This window comes from Rana temporaria, chromosome 1, assembly GCF_905171775.1.
Source record: "Rana temporaria chromosome 1, aRanTem1.1, whole genome shotgun sequence".
Taxonomy (NCBI): Eukaryota; Metazoa; Chordata; class Amphibia; order Anura; family Ranidae; genus Rana; species Rana temporaria.
In genome coordinates, this window is record NC_053489.1 from 395831443 (window position 1) to 395856662 (window position 25220).

Consider the following 25220-nt stretch of genomic DNA (forward strand, 5'->3'; position numbering starts at 1 on the left):
TGCTCCCGAAAAAAACTACAGTTTTTAAAACTTTTTTTTCCATTGATACATGTTCCCTGGGGCAAGACCCGGGTCCTCAAACCCGTTTTACGACAATTACTATTAGCCTTTAAAATTAGCACTTTTGAATTCGAACGTTCGAGTTCCCATAGACTTCAATGGAGTTCTAAAAGTTTGCGCGAACGTTCGGTCCGTTCGAAGGTTCTGGTGCGAACCCGAACGGGGGCTGTTCGGCTCATCCCTAGTTGTAATCATGAGGATAAGCAAAATAGGGTGTTCCTAGAAGGAAATGTGTTAGAAGCCTGGAACATAGTTAGTAGGGATAGGGGAAGTGAACCTTTATTTTATGAGTTTGGTGGTAGACTACAAAGAGCCAGTATGTTTACCACCACCCCCAACCAAACAAAGAAGCCTAATGAGGCACAGTAGGACAACAGTCTTCCTCTTTGTGCCAGGTGATTGGGTCACTGTAATGTGCCTATTTATAAATGAGAAATATTCATAGGTGTTTGTTTTTATAGACATGTCAGTCCCCTCTTTTGTCGTAATTTCCTTGCCTGTCTGTGTCTCCATTTAATAGTGTCTCTAACTCAAAGCTTTGTATTTCCTGTGACCCTTTATTTTCTCCCTAGTTGTCTTTCCCCAATTTTGAGGTGCATGGTTCCACTGAATTATTTAATGGGGGCCAAAAGTCATTCGACTTAGGCCACTTTCACACTGGGGCAGGAAGTGCGGTGGCGGTAAAGCGTCACTATTTTTAGTGGCGCTTTACCATGGGAATTGCGGTGGTAGTTGGCCGCTAGCGGTGCGGTTTTACCCCCGCTAGCGGCCGAAAAAGGGTTGCCGCGGTTTCCTATTGCTTTTTATAGGAAGGAGCGGTGAAGGAGCGGTAAACACACCGCTCCTTCACCGCTCCAAAGATGTGGCTAGCAGGACTTTTGGAGCGGTCCTGCTGGCGCACCGCTCCAGTGTGAAAGCCCTCTGGGTTTTCACGATGGAGAAACAGCAGCCGCTGTTTTAGGTCGGTTTGCAGGAGCTATTTTTAGCGCAATAGCGCCTGCAAACCGCCCCAGTGTGAAATTTGTATTTTTAATTTAATTTTTATACAAATTTCTGCATAGCAACAATAGGTTTTTCTGTTACCATCCAGTCTCATGTTGTGTACTATATTCATCAGCAGATGGTCCCTGTTTTTCTGTGAATGATAACCATGAGTGCCACTATATCTTGTCATAGATTGTTCATTCTGCACAGACATAGAATAGCGTGCTTAGACCCAGTATGGGCACACAGGATGAATGACGTTTTTTTTTCCCCTGTAGAAGCTGTTATCATGTTAGCTCTGCTGAGCAAACAAACCATAAATGGTATTCACCATGGACAAATATACCAGTGGGACAAACAAGCAAAAAAAAAAAACATGTCGGGGAAAAAAAAAACAGGAATATATGCATACACACAGATGTGACTGACCAGTTTTCAACAACTATATAGATTCTAGTTCTCTCATAATTTTTCTTGTTACATTTGTGTGTGAGGGATTGTAGCCCCACTCTATGTATCTCATTTAATGCTTGACTTTGTCATCTGTCAATACATTTTATTTAGGCTTTTAACCCAGTAAATTAGAAAAAAACTATATAGAACACAAGATGAAATGGCAAAGCTTGCACATTTTTCAGAATATAGTATTGAAAATAGTAGAAATTAATGTAGCTAGACTAGAAATAATTAGCGGTTTAGTAATCCCATAGAAGAATCCCATAGACAGCTTCTTAAAAACAAACGTTCAAACAAAAAAAATGAAGTGCATTCATAATGTGTATGGGTTATAAGTAATGGCAATATAGATATTTAGAAGACTTGGATGTAAAAATGTGAATGTTTCCTTATTGCTCTATAGTCATAGGTGTGCACCACAAAGCTCCAGCACATATGTGTTTGATATATTTGCCGGTCTCTTCCCCGCTCTTCGTCCGGAAACAATGGGAGGAAGGGGGAGCAAGGGAGCACATAGGGGACCCGGGCAACAAAAAGGAAGAGGAACAGGGAAAGGAGGGGTGGGGGTGGCATATATTAGTACCAATCCCCTATATTTTCTTCCTGTGGAAGCTGAATGCTGACAAAAGGGAGAGGAGGAGAAGCCTACTTTCATCTGCTGCAGGAGGAAAATACAAGTCAGTTCCACTGAAATCCACCTCCGCCACCTCTACTGCCCAGGTTCTGAGGGTCAGCAAGGAAGGATTGCGGTTTACCTGTCACCTGCTCATCATTGACAGGTTACCAACCCCAGGATTAGGGTGTGCCCAGGCATACCTGGCACACCCCTTGCGCACGCCTATGTCTATAGTTCCTATGCACAAGTAAGTTAACACCTGCTGTCAGTCACTTACAGTAAGGTGCTTGCCTAGTGTGTTCTAAATAGTGGAAGTTACACAGAAAAGCAATGACATAGGCCTGAATTATTTGAAACAAATTACTGAATTTACCGCTAGTTTTTCTGGCTTTATGGCTGGTACTATTGAATTTCAGTCTAATGTATATTGTATGTCAATAATGGAAAATGTAAGCTATTATCCAATACTGATGTATGATCATTCATCAAGGGAAATAATTTATTTCTGCTTTCTAGTTAAGCCTTGCTGCCTGTTAAGGGTCTGTCATTGAAATAGTTGTACCAAGTTGTATGTTTTACAGTCTTGGGGTTATAATGTCCATCATACGTCATTTCATACAATCAGTGTATTCGCTTGACTTTGAAAAATAAGTAAAAACATATGATTTTGTTTATTTTCTAATATATGTTTGCCTCAATGGAGTTGGCATGTCAGACCTATTTGTACATGCAGTAAATATGATTGATTGAATTTGCATAGTAAAGCCCATTTCCTGTTGTAACTATACAGTATACATGCTTATGTGTCCTTCCTAGGCCTTGTGATCTGTGTTTTCCTATTAATACATGCTACCCTAAAAAGTAAAGCATCCAATCAGGCTGATAGCATCAGAATGCTGGTGCCATTAGAAGCCTTTCATTTTATGACTTCACAAGTTTTATCTGTACCATGCTGCTGCACTATGCTTACCGCAGTGTTGCCTATGAGCCTATCTTTTGCTGCATTACTGTGCTAGCTCAACTCTACCCTCAGCAGGAAGCCACTGCTTTCTGCTAAGTTTCTCTAGAAACCCATTTAGTATTGACAGCTCATAAAAAAAAAAAAATTGGGTGGCAGGAGATAGAGGAGATTCGCTACTCTGAAAGTGGGGGCTATAATATCTTCTTTTAAAAATATTTTTTTTACCTTTTTGTATACTAAAAGTCAAGAAAATGTTTAATTTATTTTGCATTAATAGATTTTTTATTTGAAATATTGATTTTTTTTTGTGTTACACCTTTACTGAGCAGTAATTGCTTTTTGGGTGGCCCAACAAACCGCATTGTTTTTTTTTTTTGCTTTTTTCTTTTGACAGGAACTTTGCAGATTAGGGTTTTGTTATATATGTAGAAACTGAGGCCATGTTAGAAATACAATGTCTTCCCTAATACCATAAGTAAATACGCTGCTTGAAATCGTATTCACACATAACTCAAAAAAAAAAAATTGGTGCCAGAAGATTGTTGTTGGTTCTTAGTGGTATGGTTGTATCTGGTTTTATTGAAAATAGAAAATAAAATCCATTATTTGTCATGAGGTAGTTTAACTATTACTGGTGGAGCAATCCATCTTTGTTAGACCAACATCAAAGGAATAATAATATATAACAGGGCAAAACTACAGAAGTTGGCTGACTTGGGATTTCATCAATAGACTATATCAAAACTGACACTTTTTATGGGTTAAGCCTCGTACACACGCTCGATTTACTCGGCAAGAACCAGCAAGAAAACTGCCACGTAAACCGTGCGTGTGTACGAGGCTTTCAGGTTTCTCGAAAACTGCCTAAAATATCGACGAGCAAAATAGAGAACCTGCTCTCTATTTTCTCATTGTGATTCTCGGCAGTGTTTTCCTGCCGAGAAACCAGAGAGTGTGTATACTTACCTGTCGCCGTGGAAACCCGTGCATGCTCGAAATGACTTTGACGCATGCCTAGGTAGGGTGCAGCAAGATGGGGGCGACGGCATCGAATGTGACGAGCGCATGCTCGTCGTACGCGATGACGTCACCACGTTCTTGCCTTCCAAAAGAACCGCGGTTCTTATGGAAGGAGTGTCTGTACACTCGGGCGGCACGAGATTTTGCCAAGAATCTTGTCAGGAAAAACAACGTTTTTTCCTGACGAGATTCTGGCCCGTGTGTACAGGGCTTGACCGTGGCTTCCTCCCAAAGCACACCCAGATAACCTTTTAATTGCTAACCACAATAAACAAAAAGTACAAAAAACAGGGAATCCCATTGCGTTTGCACAATGCTTAAACACAGCCCCTCATTGTCATCGGTACTATTTATTAAGCAGGTGGGTGAGTAAAAGTCTTAAATGCATAATTTAATATGCTACCCAAAAGACTGAAAGCAGAACCTTAACTGCATCTGAGCACCACAAACAAAAAGCGCTATTTAATTTTCTTTTAGTATTCAAAGAAAACATATCCATCTATCTACAGTATGTCTCAATGCTTTATTTTGTTGAGAAATAACTTTGTGCCCCTTCCCTAGTGTTTCTAGCTGTTGCCATCCTTAATAGGGGCAGGTGATTCATATAGCATTTACTTACTGAAATTCATCATCCTTTAGCTCAGGCATGTAGACAGGAGGTTGTGCTTAGTGGAGAAAGCCCATCCTGCCCTCCTCCAAATGAAAGGGAAAAAAATGCCCATGAAGACTCCTGGGATTTACAATATTATTTTGATCTAGGCCAGAAATCAGGAAGCAACTAAAAGAAATGTAAAATAGGAATTTTAAAACAAGTAAATATAATATACCTTCCTACCTATTTACTAAGGCTAATAGCATAAGGATTAAAATAGGTCATGTTGATTACGAGAGAAAAGTTCCCCTGTAAATCAAGGTATACCTTTGTAAGCACATCACCTGCTTACCAACCATGCCAAGGTTCCCCTGGTAGGTACTACACCAACATTTTACATTATATCAACTCAACAACACAGCTGCTCTAGTATTCAAAGACAGATACTACACAGAATTGCAGGAGGCTGGAACAAGCCACCTCTCACTTAAGGCTCAGTTCACACTGGTGCGATGTGGGAAACCGCTCGAATCCCAGACAGGTTCCCCCATCTCACCTGAATCGTCAGTGGTTCACACTGCCATATACAAACTGCTGGGAGTGTTAATACAAAGTTAATGACACCCACAAACAGTAGCGGCTGGTGCTCAAAATTCTTGGGGGGGGGCGCAAAAAAAAAAAATTGCAGCCTCACTGTGCCCATCAAATGCAGCCACTGTGCCATCAATTGTCACCACTGTGCCATGCCATCAAACGCAGTCACTGTGCCATGCCATCAAACGCAGCCACTGTTCCATCAATTGTCACCACTGTGCCATGCCATCAAACGCAGCCACTGTGCCATCAATTATCACCACTGTGCCATGCCATCAAATGCAGTCACTATGCCATCAATTCGCACCACTGTGCCATGCCATCAAACGCAGCCACTGTGCCATGCCATCAAACGCAGTCACTGTGCCATGCCATAAAACACAGCCACTGTGCCCCTCAATTGTCGCCACTGTGCCAATTGTCACCACTGTGCCCTTTAATTGTCGCCACTATGCCCATTGTTGCCACTGTGCATGTCACTGTGCCCTTTAATTGTTGCCACTGTGCCCTTTGTCCCACTGTGCCCTTTGTCGCCACTGTGTCCATTAATGCCACTGTGCCCTTTGTCGCCTCTGTGCCCATTGTCGCCGCTGTGCCCTGTAAAATGCACTTACCTTTCTCCTTCCAAGTCCCTCGATGTCTTCTCCCAACTTGGTGATGCTTCAGCCAATCAGGTTACCGATAACCAGAATCGGTGAACCTGATCGGCTGAGACGGCCGTCAGTCTTATCCAAGGAACGCACCTCCCATGCTTCCCGAGGATAAGCTTCCGGGAGAAGCTGCCGCTATTGCAAATGCAAATGTACTATCATAGATTTAGGTAAAAATCATTGCTCCCAGGAACCAAGCCTTGCTCCAAGCTTTTTCCTCCATTCTCCATTCTCTTATTTGTTTTTGTAATCTGTTTCTATGTTAATGGAGAAATAAAACTACACATTAAGACAATTATGTCTATTTCTAGAAGAAAACTTTTTTTTTTTTAACAAAATCCATGCTGGTACATTTTGCCAGTGGATATTTAACTACTTCAGATTTGCGCTACAGCCGAAAGACAGCTACAGCGAGGAACTAATTTGCCGGGAGGGCATCCATGGATGTCCTCCCGTGCTCGAGCGGCCTGCGTGCCCCGGGAGGGTGCACTCTGTGATCAGCGAGTCTCTGAGACTCGGCTGATCACAGATTCTGACCCCTTAGCTCGTGATCAGCTGTCAGCCAATAACAGCTAATCATGTGATGTAAACAGAGCTGGCAATTGGCTATTTTTTCTCCTTACGCTAATAGCGTGAAGAGAAAAAAAAACATTGCTGGAGGCTGTCAGAGGGACACCGGTCCCAATCAAGGAGAGCAGCCTTGATCGGGACTCATCTGGGCTCATCTGTGCCACCTGCCAGTGCCACCCATTAGTGCCCACAGTGCCACCCATCAGTGCCCACAGTGCCACCTGTCAGCGTCACCAATCAGTGTCACCTACCAGTGCCGTCCATCAGTGTCAACTACCAGTGCCTGTCAGTGTCACCTACCAGTGTCACCTGTCAGTGCCACCTATTAGTGCCCATCAGTGCCATCTATCAGTGGTACCTATCAGTAACACCTATCAGTGCCACCCATCAGTGCCACTCATCAGTGCCACCCATTAGTGCCCATCAGTGCCGCCTTATCTATGCCCATCAGAGCTGCCTTACCTTTGCCCATCAGTACCACCTTGTCTGTGCATATCAGTGCCCATCAGTGCCAACCAGTGCAGCCTATCAGTGCCCACCAGTGCTGCCTCATCAGCGCATATCAATGAAGGAGAAAAATTAGCTGTTTGCAAAATTTTATAACAAACTATGAAACTATGATTTATGATTTATGATTTTATAACAAACTATGAAACTATGATTTATTTTTTTCAAAATTTTCCATCTTTTTTTTTTTGGTTTAGCAAGAAATAAAAACCCCAGTAGTGATTAAATACCACCAAAAGAAAGCTCTATTTGTGTTAAAAAATAATAAAAATGGAGTTTGGGTACAGTGTAGCATGACCGGGCAATTGTCATTCAAAGTGCGTCAGCAAGGAAAGCTGAATATTGGTCTGGGCAGGAGGAGGGTTTAAGTGCCCAGTAAGGAAGTGGTTAAGCAGACGAGTATATTGTGAGCTTCTGGTTGTCTAGCCTCAGAATTTCAGGTAGCATCTCCCCGATAAAAGGAGAGGAGCTCATCGCTGTGCTTCTTCTCCTTTTACTGTTCAGTAACAGGCTGGGGCAGATCCAGGAATGTTCTGAACTCAGCGGAATGGGTTATATAGTTACATAGTAGGACACAAGACCATCAAGTCCAACCTATGTGTGTGATTATATGTCAGTATTACATTGTATATCCCTGTATGTTGAGGTTGTTCAGATACTTATCTGTATGACTAACTATATCTAGAAGCAGAAAACGTATGTGGGAGAAATCTGTATATTGACGTTGAATATTGTTGGTGATTTGAAACAGAATCAACATGTCATTTATTGGATAATTGCTGTAACTCAGAAATCTTTAATGCACACACTGAACCTTTTACTGTATTTAATGCATGCTGGGCATCTTCTAATTCTATTAATAGAAAAAAATATATATTGTTTTTCACTTACTAACATAATCAGGGGTCATACTTGCTAAATGTGGAGTGCATTCCCTATAGCAAGTCTTTATTTATGACTAAAAGCGGCTAGTCGGATCCCACTTAATGACAAATAGGGGAGTTGTTGCACTGGCAGGCAATCAAAATGTAATCTTTTCATACAATCAAAGGGGAAACCTGGTTAATTAAAATTCATTGTATGGTCATTTTTTATTCTCCATTTTTAATGAACCATCTGCTTTGCCACATACTTTCAGTACCATGGACAGAGAACTGAATACAAGAGGCTTCCTTGCTCTGGGTGGCAAGGGCAGTCTGGTTGTACATTTGTTGCACATGGTATATAAGTAATCTAAATAAGCATTAACATGGATTTATCAGTATAATCCCCTAAACGCATTTAATAGACTGTTGCAAATAACTCTCCAGTAATGATCAATACTAGTTTGTAATGGATTAAAGCAAATTTGTTTGGTAACAGGCTTTTGTGTAGTATGTATTGTATATTCAGTTGCCTTTGCTAAGAAACATAATACAACATTAATGTTTACTGGGGGGTATTCAGATATTTTATTGTAGCGCCTGGTTACTTAAAAAGTACTGGTGCTAGTTACATTTAGAGAGGGATCAGAGTGTTAACTGACTCTGATCCAATTATTATGATCAGAACTGGTCTCTGTCTCAGCTTGGCTGTGCTCTGTGCTGTCTATTGTTACTGGGGTGTAGTTCCTACCCCAGGGCGATGGGTGGCAGCAGTGGAGTCAAGGTTTGGGTGCTCTTCCCCAGTAGATGGTAATCAACTGTTTAATTAAAGATTACCCTAGTTCTAAAATAGTTCACCCACAGCTGTACATTTTTTTTATATATTCTACCTTTTGATACTATTAATAAATACAATTTTTTTGTACCATGGTAGCCTCTGATCATTAACTGTTGCCTATAGTAACCCCTTTAGGTCCCTCTGTCGGCCGCTTTCCAGATCACCCCTTCCCTTCTTTTTGATAATTACTGTTTTGGTTACAGCAACAGTACCCAACAGGGCATATGATCCATTATAAGTGGTGATACTCATCACCTATATACTAGTGTTTTTTTGCTTATCCCCTTTTCCCTGTCCCCTTATAATTAATATTAGCTCTTCCCCAGCAGCCTATCAGGAGGGTTCAACCTTGCTGTGCATGCTGGGGGAGAGTATTTATGGGGCAGACGCCATTAGTCTGGGTTTTCTTCGGAGTGCGGCACCCACCTTTAGGGTGACTGCGCATCACGGCACCCCGTGTAATGGCCTTCCAGGCCGGGGTGCGCGTGCCATGGTGGAGTTCCTGGTTCCGGAACCATGTTGGTCCGGAACGTTTGAGCTGTGACAGGGAGCCCAGTAGTCGACTGGGTTCCCAATCCTGAAGATCCCAAGCGAGATAGCTATTCGGTGGGGAGTCCATCTGAGGAGAGCCAATGAGAGGCTGGCAATCCAATAGGGTCTCGACAAACCATCAGGGATCAAGGTAGCCGGACACTGAGAGGCTGATCACCTGTCAGTCAGTACCTAAAAAACTATCTGAAGGAGATCCAGGAGGATCATCTCCGTAATCACAATCACAGAGAGGGCCTCTGGCAGAGGCTTTCCCTGAGTCCATTTCAGGAGGGTCTGTGGCAGAGACTTTTCCTTCAAGTTCGAGTGATACCCTAGCTGCCAGGTCAGTGAGAGTGGGCCTGTCCAGGTACGCTATACCCACTCTGGCTAGAGTGGCGGAGAATACAAAGCATTGTTGGGAACAGGACTGTTTCCCTATTGTTGCACCTGAGTCTGCTACTTCTCTTTTACTTCATCTCTACTCTTCACCACAAGTTTTAATGTTTTTACCCGGCTGGGTAATAAAGAGCACAGAAAAAGACATTCCGTTACTGATATATGCACCATACACCCCTAGGACAGCGGAAGAGCCACGAGGTAACATGCCACGCAAAACAAACCAGCAGCTCCTTCGGGGGTAGTGCTACATTATATTTTAGATAATATTTATTATATTAGGCTCATCTGTTTCATCTTGCAGGACACTTTTTTCTGGATATTTGGCACAATAAAAGATAGGAACTATAGTTTATTAAGCTTGTATTGGCCAGTGTAATAGGGCATACACTTTCCTCTAAAGCCCTGTACACACGATCGGATATCTGATGGAATCTAATCCGATGGATTTTTTTTGTCGGATATCCGATGAAGCTGACTTTCATCAGTCTTGCCTACACACCATCAGTCAACACTACGACGTCCGGAAAAAATGAAGTTCAATGCTTCCGAGCATGCGTCAACTTGATTCTGAGCATGCATGGATTTTTCTCTGATGGAGTTTCACACAGACGATCGGATTTTTCTATCAGTTTTTTATCCATATGAAAAATTTAAAACGTTCTATTTTTTTTTCACCGATGGAAAAAAGACTGATGGGGCCCACACACGATCGGTTTGTCCGTTGAAAACAGTCCATCGGACAAACCGAACGTGTGTACACGGCTTAAGTTTAATTGTGAAGGGGACTCTGACAGTTTTACTAATCAAAGCAAACCCTTGTTCCCAAATAAGGATACTTTTTTTTCTAAATGACCTTCTAATAACACCATTAAGCTAACAAGTATGCATTTGAAACTTGTATTTCAGACAACATGTTTCTTGCTGATTGGCTATATAAAAAAAGAAGTAAACATATTCAGCCTCATAGCAACATTGACACATTTTATTGATGTTTGTTTTAATTGGTGTTAATCACATTATGATAAACAGGCTGATTTTCCAGTATCGTTTTAAAAAGGACTTTCACCTTAAATTCGATAAGTGTGCTTGTGTCGTTCTTGTATAATTAGGTTGTTATTAGATGCTATTTAGCTGGTTTAAGTACAGCAGTAAATGTTAAAACCACACCAGGTAGTCTTTCTGCATGCAGCAACATGATAATCTTACTATTTTAGGTAAGACCAGACAAAATTCTCACCTTAAAGGGGAGGTTCACCCTAAAAACAACTTTTTCTTATTACACTGGCCCCCCACATTACAATACAATTATGCCTGTTAGTTTTTTTTTTATGCTGTACATACCTTGATACAGCATATTCACCCGTGGCTTCGGGGTTGCGAGTCCCGCGGGAGTGGGCGTTCCTATCATGCTGGTGATTGACGTTTTGACAAAAAACGAACTCCCCCCGTCGCGTAAGCCGCGTCACGATTGGCGAAAGGAGCCAAACGGTGAGTCGGCGCTATACTGCGCCTGCGCATCGCCGTTCGGCTCCTTTCGGCAATCGTGATGCGGCTTACGCGATGGGGGGAGCTCTTTTTTGTCAAAACGTCAATCACCAGCATGATAGGAACGCCCACTCCCGCGGGACTCGCAACCCCGAAGCCACGGGTGAATATGCTGTATCAAGGTATGTACAGCATCAAAAAAAAAACTAACAGGCATAATCGTATTGTAATGTGGGGGGCCAGTGTAATAAGAAAAAGTTGTTTTTAGGGTGAACCTCTCTTTTAAAGTGCTACTAAACCCACAAAAGTAAAATCTGTCTGTATATGCAGCATAATATGCTTTTTATACTCACTGTTAATCCTCTGCATTGTGTTTTTATTCTGTATGCATCGATCCTCCCCCTCCTTCACTGTCTATCTGGGGAAAGCCAGCTAATAGAGGCAGGGTAGCCGACCTGCACATGCTCAGTTGCGTCTTTTATGCTGGAGATAACATTTAACTGATCAAAGCTAGCAAGGTCACATGATATTGACATCACACATGTGGGCGTGTATACAGACTGTAGTGGAAATCTCCTCCTTCCTTCAGCACTGGAGAAACTGTGTTTATCATGTAACCGTGGTATACAGTTCATCCAAAAAAGGTATACAGTATAGTAGCAGTATTTTAATGTAGAAAGAAGATTTATAAGCTGTGGGCACTGTGTGTATGTGAACTATTTTCATACTACTGGGTTTAGTAATATTTTAAGCTGACCGTACAAAAAGCCAATTTCTTCATTCTTGATGATGACAATTCTTGATGGGTGGCCCTGTAGTATCCATCCACCCAGTATCTTTTGATCTAAAATTCAAATGAGCCAAGTAGAAAATGTTTGACTAAACAGTGGCTGCATCCATTTAAATAATAATAGCTGGCAGGGACGATTCATCCTAAAAATTTCCAACCCAACCAAAAAATCTGTAAGAAAATCAAGGTGTAACTTGTTATGTCGTAATATTTTTAGGTTGGCAAATGACAACTATACAATAGAAAACGGTGGCCAATTGGAACCTAAAAACTAGCTAATAAACAAATTGATTATCATCTAAATGTATACTGCTATTTAGAAATGGGCAATCTTTTTTTTTAAAGTCTGCTCTGTCTATAATTCAATTGATTTATTTTCACAGGTCTTTCACAAGAAACAGTTTATGATTTAAAAGATTTCCCATTATTTGTTGCATGGTAAATATGTATATATAGATCCGATACAATTCACCCCTTTATTGAGATTGTATCTAGAAAGGCCTTCGGATTAAATTAGTGTATTTTTTTTTCTAAGGGCATATGTGCAGTAGCTCTGTAGCTAAGAAAATAATTGATCATTAATTTTTTTATAAAAGCAGATTTTTTTTCTGCAAGTTTTTAGTGCCAAAGCATCCTCGATGATAACATTTTATCCATGGAGCCGAAAGGAAAGCCACGGCACAGACAGTTGGCTATTGCAAAATAAAAAAATGTTAGTGGTGAATAATATCCAGGGACATTTTGTTCCATTAGCGTGGAACAGAGAGACCATGGATCACATTTCCTAAATGTCTGGGACAGGGAAAACATTTATGTGGACCATATATAGACTGGCTATTCTTATTAATATAGACAATAGTACTGGTGTGACTGTAACGTGTGGATTATAACCAAATAAAACTTGTCAGGGCAAATAGGCAATTGAGAGACTGATAACAACAATCACATAGGCAATGTGCTATCAAATGAAATAGTTCATAGAAATTAGATAATCAACTGCAGTTTGGCTTTTCACTGTATGTTAGTGAAGACCCTGGAGGTAGATGTTGTCTCCTGGTTGTGCCTAACTTCTTATACTAAAGCCCCGTACACACGATCAGAATTTCCGATGGAAAAAGTCTGACTGAATTTCGGAAATTCTGAGCGTGTGTATGCCCCATCTGAGGAATTCCATCGGAAATTTCGATGAATTCCATCGGAGTTTAGATAGAGAACATGTTCTCTTTACTATTATAAAGAAAAGCAAATTGAACCAACATAAACATTCAATTATGCTACGTGCACACAAAACCCCAGTGCATTAATTGAATGTTTATGTTGGTTCAATTTGCAGCGCAGCTTTTCTTTATAATTGTATTCTTGTGTGTATCTGACATATAAGCTGCAGCAGCCTTTTTTATTTTTATTATTTTCATTTTTAGTATTATTTTTCACATTATTTTTATAGTATCATTACTATTTCACCCTTTAGACCTGCGCAGTATCTTCCAATATATATGTTCTCTTTACTGATTTTGGTCAGACAAAAGCCCGATCGTGTGTACGGGGCTTAACTTACCTGATTATGTATTAAAGAATAAGAATGTCAAGTAGCAACTACTGCAAAAAAAGTAGTTTATGTTAATATACATCCTGTCTACAGAACGTGGCTGGTTTGTATCCTTTCTCTGCCACTTTACTGTGACTCTCTCTTACTCTTTGTGCAAGGATGTGTAAACTAAACAAAATTTACAGGAGGTTGGTCAAACCCAGAATCAGCTAAACACAAACATAGCACTGAATCCCAGTAAATTCTAAAGGAGAAAAATCGTATTATTTTTTTGGCCTCTTTCAAGACCAATTTGCAAGCATGCCAATTCTGGTGCACTTTTAGAAAATGCAGAAAAAACATGCAAACCTAATAAAAGTCAAGACCACTGCTAAAAACGCATGTAAAATGCATGCACACCACACATACACCCCTGCTGCATCCAAAAAAAGCATATCAGTGTGAACCTGGCCCTAATCTTTTATTGTGGCCTAAACGGCAATATTAAAAGCACATAAAATCCTTAAATAATATACATTGGGGCTGCCTTAAACCTGTATGTTAAGTTGCAGAGCAATCTGATGTACTCCTTTAACCTCTTGCCAATCGTATACTGTATATATACAGTGGCAAGATGGCTCTCCTGTGCAGAATCACGTACCTGTACATGATTCTGCACTTCCACACGTGCAGCATCGGCGACCCGCTCCAGCTGTGATTGGACACAGCGGGAGCCAATCAGTGGGTCTGGCAGACACGATGTCCACTGGGACCCGCCGATTCGGGACACAGGCAGAGTGGCAGTCTGCTTATGTAAACAAGGCAGATCTCCGTTCTGTGAGAAGGGAGGGTTGATCCTAGAAAGCAAGAACACAGATCTCTGCCTTCCCATAGTACAAGCACATCCCCCACACAGTAAGCAAGCACTCCCTAGGCACACATTTAAACCTCTGATCGGCCCTGATGTTAACCCCTTCCCTGCCAGTGTCATTAGTACAGTGAAAGTGCATATTTTTACCACTGATCACTGTATTTGTGTCACCAGTCCCCGAAAAGTGTCAGGCCCCGTACACACGGCCGAGAAACTCGACGAGCAAAACACATCGTTTTGCTCGTCGAGTTCCTTGTGAAGCCGCCGAGGATCTCGGCGAGCCAAGTTTCCCCATTGACTAACGAGGAAATAGAGAACATGTTCTCTATTTGGCCCGACGAGATCCTCGTCGGTTTCCTCGGCCGAAAGCGTACACATGACCGGGTTTCTCGGCAGAATGCGGCTACGATCGAGTTTCTGGCTGAATTCTGCAGAGAAACTCGGTCGTGTGTACGGGGCCTCACTTAGTGCAGTGCCTCACGCTGCATTGTCGCAGTCCAACTATAAGTCGCTGATCGCCGCCATTACTAGTAAAAAATAAAAAAAATATTTCGGAAATCTATTCTATAGTTTGGACGCTATAACTTTTGCGAAAACCAATCAACATACACTTATTGGGATTTTTTTTAATAAAAACATGTAGCAGAATACACATTGGCCTAAATTGATGAAGAAATCATTTTTAATTTTTTTTGTTTATAGTGCAAAAGATAAAAACCGCAGAGGTGATCAAATACCACCAAAAGAAAGCTCTATTTGTGGGAATAAAGGACATAAATTTTATTTGGGTACATCATTGCACGACCGTGCAACTGTCAGTTAAAATAAGGCAGTGCCGTATTGCAAAAAATGGCCTGGTCATGAAAGGGGGTAAACATTCCCGAGTGGTTAAAATGTTATTAAAGAGAGAACATAAGGAAACCTAACTGTTATTTATAAAACAATTAACGTCCCAATCCATGTTCAAATCAAATGGGAAATAGGTTTTCAAATTATAAATCCAGCGTGTTTCCAACCTGGATATAGCTCTCCTAATGTGACTACCTCTCCAAAGCGGTACATATTTTTCTATGGCTGAAAACAAAGTGCCCTCTGGGTTCCTATTATGATATTTAGCATAATGTTTAGATCAATTGTGGCCACTAAAGCCCTGTTTGATATTCCCTACATGTTCATTAAGACGCACATGCAATATACGCATTGTGCGTCCAACACATTGTTTCCCACACAAGCATTGGATCATGTAAATTGCATGTTTCGATGAACAAGTCACAAAGGAATCTATATTATATGAATACACACTTTAAGTTGATTCTATCTAGACTATGGGATTACTATATGAACATTAACAGATCACATATGGATTCTTCACTTGTGCATATTATTTTCCCTTTATTTTGTATATATTTATATATTTTTTATGAATTTGCACTAATTAGGTTATAAACATTTATAGCGCTGCACTTTTTTGCATATGTCTTTATTCTAGTACCTTCAATTCTGTTTTAATAGTGTACCCCATTAAGCTGATTTGTTTTATGTTTACGGTACCTATTACTGACTTGCTGGCTCAATGAAAATGATCCCCCACCTATGCTATACACACAGCCGATACTTGTCAGAATACCTGAACAGCGGCTGCATTGGAGTGGCCACTGTTAGTCTGACAAATTTCAGCTCACCTCTTTAATTTTTTAATCAAGTGATGTCTGGCAGTAGGTGGGTGACAGGACCACCCACATAGCAAAGTTTGGTTGGTTGCTCAGAAACTGGCCAAAATTTGTATAGTTTGTACCCAGCTTTAAGCAGAACAGCTTGGTTAATGTGGAACTAGACCCTCTTATCATTTACAGACAAGGAAGATGTCATCTTAGCTTCTGTTTGATCTGCCGTTGCCATGGTACTTCACATGTGATCAGTTATAACACCAGCCATTTATTAGCTTGAGGCCCCCGTACACACGTCCGAGGAACTCGACGGGCAAAACTCATCGTTTTGCTCGTCGAGTTCTGTGTGAAGCCGCCGAGGATCTCGGCGAGCCAACTTTCCTCATTGAACAACGAGGAAATAGAGAACATGTTCTCTATTTGGCTCGACGAGGAACTCGTTGGCTTCCTCGGCCGAAAGTGTACACACGCCGGGTTTCTCGGCAGAATTCAGCTCCGATCGAGTTTCCGGCTGAATTCTGCCGAGAAACTCTGTCGTGTGTATGGGGCCTGAGAGTTGGTTGCGAGAACAAGCAGCTGTGAGGGTTATCATTAATGCCATGCCTTGAATGTAACTGTTTTGAGAAACAGGTACATCGATCAGTTTAGTTCCACTTTAAGGATCTACTCAATGTACCTGAAGACAATTAAAAAGGCAAATTTCAGTAACTCATGTTAGTTGTAAAAAATACCAAATGCAGGTTTCCAGCAGGGATGACCAGATCAGTGGGCTACACTTAAAGGAATCAGGACCCAGACCAAAAATTATTAAATAAAGTAATATAAATAACAGTTAAGTAATACAGTAAAGTAATATATAAATAACACCCGTCCAACACCAACAAGCCATAAACAATGTAAAAGTGAGAAACAACCTTGACAGTGCAGCAAACCAGATCTAGAACCTAACTAACAAACGAATCAAGGGGAGCAGAGCAAGATACAGGGTACTGGATGCAGGATACAGGAAGCAGGTAACAGGACACAAAGCACAAGATAAAGGTTCAGGCAGCGACACAACTCACAGGTAAAACACCAAGACACAGATATCAATTAAGGGAGGGATATATCTACCTTCCAGCAGCCAGTATCAGTTGGAGCCTAATTACTAAATTAAGCTGGCTGCTGGGAGACACCTGCTGGTGGCCACAAGAACTGCCGTCTTTGGCTCTGGGAACAACAGTGCCACCAGCAGGTGATCCAAGTCCTGACACGAGCCCTGACAGCTGTATTCAAAGTGTACTTAATTAGTGATACATAACTAAGTTAAGTGTGTTTTATATTTGTCTGGAGTTTTATTTATAGTTTATTAAATTATTTTATTTATTATAAACTATTCGTTTATTATATATTTTGTTTAATTATACAGACTATTGACCTGTTCATAAATACAGATCATATATTAACCCCCCTGACGGTAAACCCGAGCGCGACTCGGGGTTGGTTTTACATGTTAGGATCGGCAAACCCGAGTCGCGCTCGGGCTGGACGGGCTTACCTTTCGCTGGATCCACAGGCTTGGTTTACTCACCTTGTCCCTGGATCCAGCGATGCCACCCGCTGTGTGAGCGAGCGGGACCTCCTCGCTCGATTCACAGTCCCCGTGTGACGCCGATCTCCGTTCCCTGCGACGTTACGACGCACGGGGACGGAGAACGGCGCCAAATTCAAAAAAAGTAAACAAACACATTACATACAGTATACTGTAATCTTATAGATTACAGTACTGTATGTAAAAAATACACACCCCCCTTGTCCCTAGTGGTCTGCCCAGTGCCCTGCATGTACTTTTATATAATAAAAAATGTCATTTCTGCCTAAAAACTGTAGATTGTCCAAAAGTGTCCCTTTATGTCAAAAATGGTTTTAGATCAGCTAGAAAACAGCGATAATAAATTATAATCACTTGCAGAATTGTGCGATAGCGATTTGCGGGGAAATTCGTCATAAAAAAAATAAAATAATGACAGCGACAATTCTGCAACTGCAAATTTCAGTGATTTTGAGTTGATTACATTATTGAATAATTTTTATTATAATTATATTATTATTTGTTATAATTATTTATAATTATTTATTATATTATAATTTATAATTTTGTTTTAAAAAAAAAAATCATACCCGGGATGCCTACAAGACTCTTGCTTGGTCAGATTTAAGTGAGTTATTTCTAAAAATTACAGGCCTACAGTATAAAACGCCAATTTCCTTGCAAAATAAATGTACCGCTTTTGGTACGTAATTCCAGACAGAATCATACCGCCAGGGAGGTTAACCAATGTATTTTTTTTTTCAAGTTAGATGTAGGTTAGCAGGTCAGGTTAGAGGTAGTTCAGCATATAATATCATTTTTTTGTGTGGGAATTAAATAATAAATATATATATATATATATATATATATATATATATATATATATATATATATATATATATATATATATATATGTATCAAAAAATCTCAGCTCCTTTAGAGAAGGAAGGGGTAAGAATGCTGTATGCATAAATGATTTCTCTTTTAGAATTAATGAGATTCTCCTGAACGGAGACATACTGCTTCAGAAGCCAGCCTGCCTCGCAGGTCAGCTGGCAGGTTTAGGCCTGGTTGCCATGGCAGCCGTTGTCTTGAATATGGAAAATCAGAGCCCGCTCTGGGACTGTGTGAGGCATCAGGCGCCCTCAGCCCGCCCAGGGTTAGTTAGATCTGGATAAACAATAGACAAAGGGAGGGGGAAGGAGAGTAGTAGGGGTGAGAGAAAGGACAGACAGACACTAAAGAGAATAAAACTATATGGGCCTTCTGCTTTCATTGCTTGTAGCATATTAGGAGTCTGAAATTACAGGTTCACATCTCTACTGAACAATATTTATTTTCTTTATAAACTTAAATATACTTATATAAGGTATGTATGATATAAAATTTTAGAAGGCATTGCAAGGAGACAGTCTTACGAAAAATAGTGAGATACTTCTGTTGAAAGCAACAGGATGGTATTATGTAACTAGAATTGTTTTATGTAAGAATAAGTATCATATCTTATTTTAAAAGTGCTATTAAAAATGTACAGTTGCGTCTATGACCAGAAACATCATTTACATCCAAATTGCAACCTCATCTGTGGCTGAGTAATTAAGAATTTGATAGTGGGCTGATAATTTCAAAGGCAGATTCTAATTGCATAAAAACTCTTAAGCTGGCCATACACCTGTATAATTTCATTCAAAAATGTTTGTTTTAAGAATGTTTGGTTAAACTTTTTTATCAATAGTGGGAACAGGATTTAATTTTTTTCTCTAAAGTAAGGCCTCGTCTGATGGACCGTTATCATCGGTCAAAACCGATCGTGTGTGGGCCTGTCGGATCTAATGGATATCTATGCGTAACTGATTATAAGAATCAGTCGCATAGATACGACGGGTCAGATTAGGTCTTACGACGGCATACATGGCGCTGCGCCGTCGTAAGTCCTTTGAGAATCTGGGCCAAAATCTGTAAAATAACTTGTGTGCCAATCTATGTGTCAATTAAAAAACACATTTTTAACCCTCCTGGCGGTATCCCCGAGCGTGACTCGGGGTTGATTTTTTCTACCAAAATCGGTAACCCCGAGTCACGCTCGGGGTAGATATGCAGAGCCTGCAGCGTGCGCTGGCTTACCTTGTCCTGGATCCAGCGATGTCACCACGCTGTGTGAGCGAGCGGGACCTCGCTCGATTCACACAGCGTCCTCCTGTGCCGCCGATCTCCGTTCCCTGCAACGTTACGACGCACGGGAGCGGAGATCGGCGCCAAATTCAAAAAAGTAAACAAACACTATACATACAGTATACTGTAATCTTATAGATTACAGTACTGTATGTAAAAAAAACACACCCCCCTTGTCCCTAGTGGTCTGCCCAGTGCCCTACATGTCATTTTATATAATAAAAACTGTTCTTTCTGCCTGCAAACTGTAGATTGTCCATAGCAACCAAAAGTGTCTTTTTATGTCAAAAATGGGTTTAGATCAGCTAGAAAACAGCGATAATAAATTATAATCACTTGCAGAATTGTGCGATAGCGATTTGTGGGGAAATTCGTCATAAAAAAAAAAATAATGACAGCGACAATTCTGCAACTGAGCAAATTTCAGTGATTTTGAGTTGATTACAATATTGAATAATTTTTATTTTAATTATATTATTATTTGTTATAATTAATTATAATTATTTATTATATTATAATTTAAAATTTTATTTTTAAAAAAATGTCATACCCGGGATGCCTATTAGATTCTTGTTTGGTCAGATTTAAGTGAGTTATTCCTAAGAATTACAGGCCTACAGTATAAAACACCAAATTTCCTTGCAAATAATTGTACCGCTTTCAGCATGTTTTTTCAGAAAGAATCATACCGCCAGGGAGGTTAATAATGCAAATTATGCTTCATATTAAAAATATCACATAACTTGTGTTTTTTACAATGACCTTCAAGGAAAATTGTGGCCAGGCTATGGGTATTTATAAAAAAATTTAACAAACAGCAGATGAGCTTTAAAATAAGTTCTTAACAACCTCTGTAGCTGAGACCACTGTGGTTAAATTCATATTTAAAATTGACATCATAACAACAGCATAACTTTCTGAGATGGGAATGAGGGACACCTATTAGCAGACGTATGTAGGCATAGAACACACACCCTGCCACAACCCTTAAAGAAGAATTGCACACAAAAAATTATTGGTTAAATCCACAAGTGCTTTCTTAACAATACTTTTCCTTTATTGGCTTTCGGGAATTTACACATCTAGCAATTTCTAAACTGGATGAAAAGTTAAGCCCTGTTTTGATAGATAAATAGTAAATTTTACATACAACTAGATAGATCAGACCAAAATTAGGGAAAAATTAGGAGGAAAGAGGGACAGAGGGCCTTTGTTCCAAATGAGGAACAATCCCTTGAAATCAGGGACAGTTGGGAGCTATGCAACAGACGTTGTTCAAGTTCTTCTCCTGGCAGTTCAGCTCATTCCGCTCCTCACTCCCAGAGCCCCTGTTCAGTGTTTATATTAGGGAATTTAATGCAGGAAGACTACCAAGTCACTATTCAGAGGGAAAAGGGTTTGTTGGAAAGCTTCTTCACAGCTTTTAAAACATATATAAATAATTAAATATATTTACCAGGCACGCTCAATCTGTGGCCCGTGGGCCAAATGTGACCCATGAAACCGTCTGATGTGGTCTGCGACCTCAAACCTATGGCAACCTGCACAGCTGCCTGAATGATTGCCAGTCCCCCATAATCCCAGCAGCTTTCATACACAAGCCGCTATTGTGGTTGGCTCCCCACATGAGCTTGGTGTCTTTCTGAGAGCATATGAGTGCATTATGTGTCATTTTATCTTTGCTTAATAGAGAAGTTTATTGCACTACAAGGACATGCGCTTCATTGGTCTGTTGGTTTTTGTTTAGATTGTCCGCAGTCCTTGTTTCAGCAATTCAAGGGATGGCTGAAAAGACCCATATATAGTGAAGGCTATAACACTGGTTCAGAGCTTTTTAGGGTGGTCACACCTGAGCGTGAGAGTTGAAATAATGGTGATCTGATTAATACAAATGTGATTTTTGCGATTATGATTAAACATCCAATAGGGATGGGTACCATGGAAAATGATGATCCTGATTGTTATCTAACCCCTTAAGGACCGCCGCACAACTATTTACGTCAGCAGAATGGCATGGCTGGGCATATGGACGTACAGGTACGTCCCCTTTAAGAGGCACAGCCGTGGGTCACGAGCGCTCCACCCGGCAGCGCGCTTGCGACCCGGTCCTGTCATCCGTGACCGCGCCCGCAATCGTGTCAAAGAGAGAAAAAACGGGGAGAGGTAAGTGTAAACAAACCTCTCCCTGTGCTTCCTAGTGTGGCTGTCACTGATCGTCTGTTCCCTGTTAGGGAATGCCGATCAGTGGCGTCACACGCACAGCCACGCCCCCCACAGTAAGAGCACTCCCTTAGGGCACACTTTACCCCTACAGCGCCCCCTCCTGGTTAACCCATTCACTGCCAGTGTCATTTTCACAGTAATCAGTGCACTTTTATAGCACTTTTCCCAGTGGAAATGACAATGGTCCCCAAAATGTGTCAAAAGTGTCCGATGTGTCCGCCATAATATCGCAGTCACGAAAAAAATCACTGATCGCCGCCATTAGTAGTAGATAAAAAAATATTAATAAAAATGCCACAAAACTATCCCCTATTTTGTAAACGCTATAACTTTTGCGCAAACCAATCAATAAACGCTTAGTGCGTTTTTTTTTTACCAAAAATATGTAGAAGAATACGTATCGGCCTAAACTGAGGGGGAAAAAAAGTTTTTTTTTATATATATATTTTTGGGGGATATTTATTATAGCAAAAAGTCAAAAATATTGAATTATTTTTCAAATTGTCACTCTATTTTTGTTTATAGCGCAAAAAACAAAAACCGCAAGGGGTGATCAAATACCACCAAAAGAAAGCTCTATTTGTGGGAAAAAAAGGACGTCAATTTTGTTTGGGAGCCACGTCACACGACTGCGCAATTGTCAGTTAAAGCGACACAGTGCCGAATGGCAAAAAGAGGCCTGGTCCTTTTCCTGCATAATGATCCGAGGCTTAAGTGGTTAAAATCTTCAGTATGCTATTCAAAGTAAAAAAAAAACTTAAATTCTGAACTATTTCATATCACTGTGGCCCATAATCGGTTACCAAATCACTTACGTTGCCTGCGCTCTCCAAAACTTGAGCAACCCTGGACTATACCTATACCTCAGGTTCATTTTCAGGTGTACTAGGGTTTCTTGCACATACTTCAATGACTTACAGCAACAGGAGATCTTCTCTCTGATCTCTGCAAAACTGCAAGGGCAATGCACAGTAGAAGATATGCTAGTGCAAAAGCTAAAAAATATTCCCCAGCATACATCCCACCAATAGAAGCAAAAGACTTATTTAATCTCTTTTTAGCTTCAAACAATGTAACTTAGTTGCTTACATTTGCAAAGAAGTGTGCAAGCTACATGACCATGTAAATAACTTGTGCACTAGTAACGTATATGTCATTTGTAAGTTTGGCTGCTCTGTTTTCAATATGATTTACATTTGAGAAATAAAGCATGGTCATCTTATGACCGTATGATGTGTTGGTTGGATAAACACATTTTTTTTAATACATTTTGCATGCTGCCATTACGCTCTATTTTACTATCTCTAATAAAGAAGACCTGTAATTAACACATTATAGGGTCGGTCCATCCAAAAGTATGTCTTACATAGCATCTGCCTCTGTTTTTATGTCTGAATGTATTTTTTGTAGGTCAGTTTAAAGATATTTTAATGCATCTGTAGTGCACACCAATGTAATTAACACTCAGGCCCCGTACACTTGACCGAGTTTCTCGGCAGAATTCCAGAATTCAGCCAGAAACTTGATCGGAGCTGAATTCTGCCGAGAAACCCGGCCGTGTGTACACTTTCGGCCGAGGAAGCCGACGAGTTCCTCGTCGAGCCAAATAGAGAACATGTTCTTTATTTCTTTGTTGTTCAATGAGTAAACTTGGCCTGCCGAGATCCTCGGCGACTTCACACAGAACTCGACGAGCAAAACGATGAGTTTTCCCCGCCGAGTTCCTCGAACGTGTGTACGGGGCCTCACCTGCACTCATTCTAAATAGAAATACATAGGATCCAGCACAAATGAAATGCAATAGTTTTTACTGCAACAGAAGATAATGATTTATTCTTATACTGACCAAGAGCAACATGTTTAAATAAATTTAACATCCAACAGCATTAGTGGGAATAAAAAAAAATATGTAATTTGATGGAACTATTTAGGATAACATTTAAATTGCTAAGCTAAACCAACACTTTACCATCTTTCCTTGAAGTGGGGGAACTGTTAACATGTACTTCAATGCAAAATTGGCTTCAGAATGGTTTTGGATTTACTACACAACTATTCTAATGATTACAGTAATACAACACATTGACATGGGGCCGAACCGGGGCACCGTGTCTGAATGGACACAGGGAGCTGTGACTTGGCTCGGGTGCCCCCCTAGCAAGCTGCTTGCTGTGGGGGCACTCAACAGGAGGGAGGGGCCAGGAGCAGCGAAGAGGGACCTGAGGAGAGGAGGATCCAGGCTGCTCTGTCCAAAACCACTGCAGGTAAGTATAACATGTTTGTTATTTTTTGAGAAAAAAAAACAAGACCTTACAATCACTTTAAGCTATCACTTGCTGCAGCAGAATTGTTTTGTCTTTGTTCCACTTTTCACCAGTCAGATCCTTTATGTTTTAATCTGATAGAGATCTAATGACTTAGGAATATAAGCAATGCTCCTGTCAATGCTACCTAAGAACATTTATGAAGCCATTGAAAGGTCCCTGATGATAACCCTCCTAGCTTTGCTTTTTAGGCAATCTAGTATTTTGGATAATAAAGCTAGTTAAGTGGAAGTGACTGAGAACACTTAGTTTTGCAATTAGAAGTATTTAAACAGCAAAGATAATCAATGCTATCAAGATCGGAGTTAGTGAGCCATTGTGTGGAGAACATTAGAGCAGCTAGCAACCTTATTCAGTGCCCACTGATACAAACTAATGCCACAGTGACAGGCCTCATAAATGTATAAGAGGAAGTGGAGGTGGCCCCTGAGAGAGCCCATGGATCAAATGTTCAGATTGGAAGCAGGTTGACTGAAGACATTTTCTGTTTATTTCCTGTAGTTAGCTAATCAGGTTGCTGTCAATTAAACATTGTGTTCTGCTTCCTGAACAGAGCCACAAGACGAAGTGGGAACTCTTGGTGCCAAAAAAGCAGATTGTTTCAAGTTTTTTCTTTGGAATATTTCCCTGCTGATCTTTTAGATCTCTTTTATATAACACCTCCTTCAACACTGCAGAGGATAAATTAAAGGGAGAGTGCTCACTGCCAGAACACTGTAATTGGAATAGATAATGCTCAGTGTGTTAATTCTCTATCTACGTGTAAAATATCCACATGATGAAAAATGTTAAGGCTTGCAGGCTTTTCTGTTTCAAGTATGAAAAGTATTTTATGAGCAAATAAATGTTTTAAATAAATAAAGTTGGACTCCAGGAAAACAGAGAAATAAACAGATTAAATACTTATAGGGAGCTCTTTTACCTACCAAATTATCTGTATGTATCTGTA

At 40.5% G+C, this 25220-nt stretch overlaps 1 protein-coding gene across 3 annotated transcripts in view; it reads left to right on the forward strand.

The window, feature by feature from the left end:
- SSBP4 (single stranded DNA binding protein 4) overlaps positions 1 to 25220 on the forward strand; it is a 613000-nt gene that overhangs the window by 331756 nt on the left and 256024 nt on the right. The gene's annotated exons all lie outside the window — the stretch shown is intronic.